Below are 8,078 nucleotides of genomic sequence, written 5' to 3'. Positions count from 1 at the left end.
AAATATATTTTGAAATGATCATTTTTGGATTGTTAAATTTAAATAATATGGTGTAGTGGCTCAGCAGTGAAGGAGCAACTAGTGGATAGGTGAGGTTGAGGAAAAGAGGAAAGTTGAAGGCTGATACAAGCTGACATCAGCTGGAGCTGCAGGACAGAAGCAGGAACTGAACTCACACGAGGAGGGAGTGGGCCATTTCTTTCCTTTACTACATTCATTCTCAAATTCAGGAGAAGGTGTGACTGGACCGTCCTGTGACATTTTTCACGGGGGTTATTTTCACATCAGTGATGGAAGTATAAATGAGTGAGTAAGGCTACTGTGATAATGAGTTAATCATTAGTGCGAACATTTTCATGTCAAGCATTCCAGCTTTTAGGATGTTTTCCTTTCCTGTCTTTTCCATGATCATAAACCAAATTAAAAGCAGCCAATTGAGAAAGACTTGTGACAATTATTATTTCTAACACTCAACTAACCAGGTATGACTTTTGTGGGATATAATATTGAAATATTTACTTTCTGGAGGAAGCCATGCGATTCCTGTGAGACTGTCGATCATAGCAGCCTGGACCACTGAGCTACTGCGGCAGGACAGCTGGGGGTTCTTCATTCACATTGTGAGATAGTTTTTTCTTTTCTTTTCCCTTTTTTTTTTTTTTAATCTGAAAGGAAACTTCTCCCTCTGAAAGGGATACTCTCGACATGACTCACCACAAAATTTTTAAGCAGTCCAGCTGTTACTTTGGTTCCAAGAAAAACTTCAATGTTCGCTCTTTGACCTCAGTTTTCCCCCAAAACAGCGAGACAATACGAGAAGCAATTTGTCAAACTTGAGAGAAAATAAACCTCATACGTAAATTCCCGATCTTGTTAAAATATTATTTGTTTACACTGAGCATTGGGCTTCAGCAGTCAGAAGAGCACGAAGGGAGAAGCTGCGGAGCGTTTAAGCTCAGCATGTGATGATGATGATCATAGTGATGATTTGACGCAAAGAGACAAAATGTCAAGTGAAAGTCTAAAAGGGTCAAAATTTGATGACCTTCAGTGTCAGTGATTTCCATGTGGTCTCCCCGATGTGTTGTATGTCAGCAGGAGACAGAGACAGCCGTGGCGTGGTCAAGGCAATCCCGACATGGTTTCATCGCTGTTCATATTTATTCTCAAACAAATGGCGTCTTTTGTACGCACATATTTTCTGCGGTTTTCCTGTTGTTTCACTGAAGCACTACTAGTTTTTCATGGGTAATAAGACACGCTCATGTTCTCATTTTGAGGGATGAAATAGTATTTCCATCTGAGTTGTGAATTCCCCCGAGTGCCATAAAAAATAAATTACACATAGCATCTGCATTAGCTGAAATGTATCTATAACTGCACTATGACAGACCAAGACATCTGTACTGCACTTCACTGGCTCGATCACTGACTGATAGATCCTGGCCAATCTTCAGTTCCTTGCAGTGAGCCCGGCCAAAAATAGCTCTGGCTTCAATAACCAGGTCAGTCAAGTCAACCGTGACTGAGCTTGCATAAATCCTGCCCTCACAAAGTGAAAGAGCGGCAGGACTGGGCCCGATCAATATGTCAATTTCTCCGTAACAATTAAGGCAAACATTGGTTTCAGAAGGTAAAGGATAAATACATAATGAATAATGCATCCTTTCCCCCTCAAGACTGCAATGACCTTGTTACACATAAGAATTAGACTCATCAGATTAATTCATTGCTGGTTTGGATCTTGCTAGTGAAACTTGCAGGTATTGTCAGCAGTTAGTTGAACTCTAAGTCAGACAGGTTTTACAGTTTGATGGGAAATGAAAATGAGGTTAAAGTCATAAAGTAGAGATGCTAGATGCCAGGCTGGACTGCTGCTAATTTATCTACTTTATTGACCTGTGTTTAACCATGTCTGATGAATTTGGCGGCCAACTGTTTGCCTGGAGGGAAGGTATTAATACAAGGAAAAGAAAGCAAAAAAAGGTAACCAAGGTGAACTGGTCATTTTACAATCTCCCAAATAAGCAAAAAAAAATAAAAAATAAAAAATAAAAAAAAAAATAAAATAAAAAAATATATATATACATTATATCGCTGTGTTTGGGTCTGGACATGTTATTTTTCTCAGGTTGGCTGTGGGTCTCAATGTGAAATAAAGTCTCGGTTGTCCAGTCCAACAGACCTGCAGCGTTTCAGCTGCAGGCCAACCAGCTCACTGCATCTCCCCAACACGTAATCACCAATACATTGTCATGAGCCCCTGCCGCAGCTACTGACCCATCAGACCAAATTTCCCAGTGGCAGGCTCTGACCCAAGGCTGTTTGAACAGGGGATCGAGCCTGGACCCTCATTACTTCAATTTTGCAGAGGCTGCAAAGTTCACACTGAGCTTTGATGTATTTCATTGGTGCTCAGAATGGAGCCCCCCCCCCCCCCCCCCCCCCCCCCCCCACACACACACACACACACACACACACCAAAAAAAAAAAAAAACTCACTGGCTAAAGATCCTAATGCCAAGTATCCAGTGAGAAAGAAAGAATTACTAAGTAAGTGAGTGATTAATTGTATTGTTGTTTTATTTAAGTTCTAGCGCTTTAAGGGATGTCTGAAACTAAACATACATTTTTAATGACTCCACTGTAGATGGAAACCCCAGAGTGCACATTGTAAATGTGCTGCGATGCTGCGAAGTGGCATGTACTAATTGCAGGAATAAAACCCTTTGCAATATTTACTATATCTCCCCTTAAGCTATTGTGACTTTTGTCAAAGGAAAAGCCAACTTCCGCTGTGTATCCCATAACTGTGATGAAGCTGTGACTGATTCATCCCCTCTCACATAAACACTCACGTCGTCTATATCGAGGTGCGAACAGTCGACGCAGACACAGTCACAGGCACAATGAAGGAAGATGTTCGACCACGTAGTAAAGTTAACAGACCTCACATTCACCTTAAATAACCCTGGGTTCCTGGTTTTTGAGACCTGTTGAAATTATATCTGTGTATGTCACAACCAGACTCTGTATACAACCTTTAGACGGCCCTCAGAATGAATCTAAGGTGAAACCACATGGACTAAATGGACTAAACTGGGTGATGGCACCAGTACAAAAATGAGCTCTCAGCTTTTTCCTCTCTCAACACTATGTAAACAACTTACTATATTTATATTTATTTATTATTGTATGTCTTCATTATAAAACAAAGAGTAAACAGGAAACAAAGGGAGAGGGATTTGAGGAACAACATGTAATGAAGCTTATCTACAAGTCCTGCAACAAACTTTATAAAAAATGTTTTCATTTTATGGGACCTTTAATGCCAGAGGCTGTCATATGTTATTAATATGACATTCTGAAGCCCTGCTAAGGTTATGAATTGTGCAAATACAGATTAGGATAGAGAAATAAAATCTAATTGTTTGCACATGAAGGGAAAACTTGGAGGTGGACATGATGCGCAAAATGAGTTCATTCTCTTCTGACATCTTTAAATCACAGTCACTCACAAATGGTCACTCTTCCCGTTTTCTGTGTGTCTCTAATTCCCAGTTTACTTTCCTTTAGTACTTTATTGGCAAATTGATAAACTCCAGGGTAAAAGGGGATCCATACCTCCTGGAGAAATAATGCACATTGATTTTGAGGCCTACTGGGCAAAAATAACCCGGCAACATGACACACGCACAGCTTGATGTTAACTGTTGCACTCTTTGGCAGAGCTTGGAGTGTGTGAGCCTGACCAAACATTACTGGAGAGCACATTACATAATGCTGATATGTGCACATCATTAAGGCGATGCCAGGGAGACCCCCTACGCCCCACCAATAAGTCCTCATTCTCCAGCCTCTCACCCCCACCTCCTCCTCCCTGCCAGCAGAGCATCCAGGGAAGGGTGGCCGACAGCAGCCTACATCTCATTACATGAGGTTCAATGTGGCCTGCAGGTTCCTGCTGACATTCAGTTAAAGTCTTTCATATTCTCATCATTTGCTTCGCCTCCATGAATGTGCTGCTGCTTCTGCTGTCATTTGATCATTTTGGCAAACATCCCTCCATTTAGAGGTGAATCTCTCCGTTAGGTACCTCGGTCGGTGATTTCATCCAAACTTCCTTTGCTGCTCTGAGGTGAGAATCCATCCCCCGACCTGCCTCTGTGTCATCACCAGTGCCTGCATCATCACCCTTCACTCTAACAAACTGTCACATCTGCTATGTTGCTACATAACCCTGGCCGCTCAAAAATTCATCCTGACATCTTTTTCCTCCCATTCCCAGTGAGCCAGAGAGCTGCAGAAAGAAAGGTGGGTCTAATGTGACATAAAACAATCTTGCTAAAGGGTTAGAGCTGTATTTGCAGCTTGCATTTTATTTTGCTGAATTTCAGCCTTGTAGAACATTTTCCAATCACGCTCTGCCGCCACAAAGACACGACCTCACTACTACCAGCTTGGCCCAAGTGTCAAAGTATTAGCAAATGCCACAGTATTATCCCGAGTCAAGGAATTTAAAAAACCACAGCGACTTTTTCCAATGGGACTTTTTGTTATTTTGGCCAATGTTGGAACAAAATCAGCGACATATATCTAGTTTCAGTTTGCATAAACATTTAAACGCCACTTTCTTCTAAATAGGATCTTATTTTTTTCTATATTCAGGATTAACGGCTCAATAAAGGGCAATCAAAAGGTAAAAGCAAGGCAGCCGCCATGTCACTAAGTACTCTGATCAGCCCTGCTGGAATATGGATGGACACTAATGATTGAGAGAATAAACTTGACACTGACACTTAACTGCTCTTCCAGTTTCCAGCTGGATTGCTGATGAACTGGACATGAGACTGTTTGTGTCTCAGCTCATCATCCTTCTCTGAAAAACGAAAAATTACACTCCCACAGATGTTTTTTGTTATTAAGACGTTGCCACAAGCTACTGTTTACAACGCACATTAAATCTCAGAATACAATGACGCACAACTATCATCCTGGATGGGAGATAGCTCTGTCTCCTTCATTGTTTAGGAGTTTTTTTGCCTGCAAAAGATTTAATTCGGTTCATTAGATTCTTATGTCTTCTCTGACAAGAACAGGAAACATCTGCAGGTATACTCATTTGAATACACTGAGCTGACGATGATAACATCTTGAATTATGCATCATCTTATTAAACTTACAGAAACAAATGTACCAGTTGCCCAACGAGTTCACTTTCATCTATAGCACAAAATGTATGATTCATTTAAGTTGTTTTTTTTTTTTATCTTCACTGAATGCAGATGTTTTGTGATCCCTGAAATGATTAAAGGGTCAGAAGACTAATTGAAATGGTTCATCTGAAGTTTGGTGTTTGCTGGACATGGAGCACAGAGGAACATGTGTACTTTAACATGGGGAATCATAATTGTTTCAATCCAGAACGTGGTCATGTTAACATTTGTGTTTTTCCTCCTCCAAATGAGTATTTCAGCACTTTTACGTTCAAATGATAAAACTCTAGTAGTTGAAAGTTGTATACAGTAAATATAATTTTCCAATGTGGCACTGAGGGAACTGTTTAGTCAGCTCTGTCACTGGCAGTTATCACTTCCCCATCATGTCAAGCTTTGCGTAATGGCACTGACCCTAGCTACTCTTATGATCCTGTTGGGAAAAAAAAATCTGTCAAAATCGCTGCCTTTGCACATACACTAAAAAATTATTCATGCAATTTTCCAACAGTTAAACCTGCTAAATAAATTAAAAAAGCTGTTTGATCAGCATTAGCAGGACAAGCCGTCTCCATTGTGGCTCGACCAAAGCTGCAGGGCTGCTTTCTACAGGATTTAAGAAACCATTAAGAGACATCATATGTAAGAAGTAGAACTTAAAACATAAAATGCCATTGTGAGAGCTTTTGGCGTGATTCTCCAACCTTCAGCAACGCTTTTGTTCAGTTGTTACCCACAAATCCAGAGAAAGGCGAAGAGTAGTCATATTCCTTTTCTCCACACTCACACACACGCATATACTTATTATTATGTGTTTTATAAATCAGCTTATACATCTTAATCAACTTATGATATTTTAACATAAACCCACTATCAAAACTGAAAATAAGTCATCACTATTAATATGCTAAATAATAATAATAATCATCATCATTATTCAATGTTCAGCCATGTGTAACAGTAAAACTAAATAATTATACAACCATATGATTCATGGTCAATGAGTAAACCTTGCCTTGGTACTCTGTGTTTGTGGCTTGCTGCCTTGAATCTCTTCCCACAGTCTGGCTGTCAATCATATCGCATGTTTAGGGTTTTCATGGAGCAGCACACACACACACACACACACGGTCATAAGGGACCGTGTGAGTGAATCACACTTTTTGGCTTGACTGCTGTCTGCTATTGATCGCACCGCTGTAATATTCTTCCTCGTGTCACGTTAGTTCAACCCACCTTTTTTCTTTTTTTCTTTTTTTATTAAGTAGCATCACAAAGTGTTCAGAGGCAGCAGCACACAAAGACTGGTTTAACCAAAAAAACACCATAGCTACTTTACTCTGATGACCGCTTGTGGGTTGGAAGGAATCGTCTTATGGTTCAGAAGTAAGAGTACTGAAGAAACATTAAAAGGAAGGAGTACATTCAGCACGACTGGTACAAAATATTCTTCCCGAGCAGGGCTGACAGGCCCAAAGACTGACTTTTATCCTGAGCGGAAATTGTTTGCAGCTGCAGAAAGTGACCAAGACTCTAAACACAGATACATTCATGTGTGGAGTAATGTTGGCTCACACTGTCGCTTTGCACCGGGCGGATGTGGCGTCCTGCTGTTCCCTTTGCGCTGGGGTGCTTTTCCAAAAATAAATCTTGTGCAGTGATAGAAAACTTACCTTACCAGACTTTGTTCTTCCTGTTGGGGATATAGTTCAGTTTAGTTGGAGCACTCTAAAAACAGAAACAAACCTTTACAAAAACATGTAAAACTGTACCATACATATTTAACATCTCTTTAACTTGATGGAGGAAAAGTGTGCAGATGATGCTTTGTTCTCTTTTGTGCTGTCATGCAGGATGGCTCATGAATTGATTTTATAGCTTCTCTTTTATTTACTTTATCTGTTTCTATGGACAAAATTGATTTCACAAAAACACCTGGAGATTTTGTGTTTTTTACGTAAAATAATAATAATTGTAAGATATTAGAAATAAAGTAGGCAGACACTGCCATTCATACTAAGAATTTGGGGATCGTTTGCACCGTTTAGCCTTATTGTGATCACCGTAATGTCTCACCGTCACAGAGACATTTTTTAGGCACTGTGCCACCTCAGCATATTCCCTCTATCATCAGCTTGAATGAAGAAACTTCAGCACACAGCACCAGCAGTCACTCCCCCATTATGTTCACCAACAGGCTGATGTGAACTTGGGGAGACTTTACAAAACAAAACATTTGCTGTGAACGACAGTTTTTATAAAACATACAGGTCATATTTATACGGATCCACAAGAACAAACAGAGACACAATTTTGCTACTAAAGCCGTTCGGTCACATGCCGTCAATCCTTAAATCAAGAGCTCAATCAATGCCACAGACAATGGAGATAAACATATACAGTACATACAGAAAGGGGTGGGTGGGTGGGCAGCCTTATTTTATTTTACAGCTGTGGGTGAGTGTATATCAAAAGCTTTGAAAGCCGCTCATTATTACAGAACAACAAAGAAGGAAACAGCAGACCGAAGACATTCAGATCTTCTATAAATCCTGGGTGACAGGTAGTCAGTGACAGATATGTCTGAGGAGACAGCAGCATTGAATACAATGTGTCATGTCCCATAAATAATTCATGGTAAATTTGTAGAAGTGCCTACAGTAAGTCTCACAGGAAAAGATGTGCCCACAACTATCAGCTATTGAATTCTTTAAGGACCTACTCCTGCTGGTCCCTGATGCATTATGAATAAGTCACAGCTCGCCCAATGGTGACATCCAATTGATTTCATGGCACCGTATTCAGATGGAAAATACTAGAATCCTGAGCGGAACTACATCACTTGTTGCCGTCACTTGTTGC

Source organism: Echeneis naucrates, chromosome 24 (genome assembly GCF_900963305.1).
Source record: "Echeneis naucrates chromosome 24, fEcheNa1.1, whole genome shotgun sequence".
Taxonomy (NCBI): Eukaryota; Metazoa; Chordata; class Actinopteri; order Carangiformes; family Echeneidae; genus Echeneis; species Echeneis naucrates.
The sequence above is the reverse complement of the archived record's forward strand: the minus strand, read 5'-3'. Positions refer to the sequence as shown.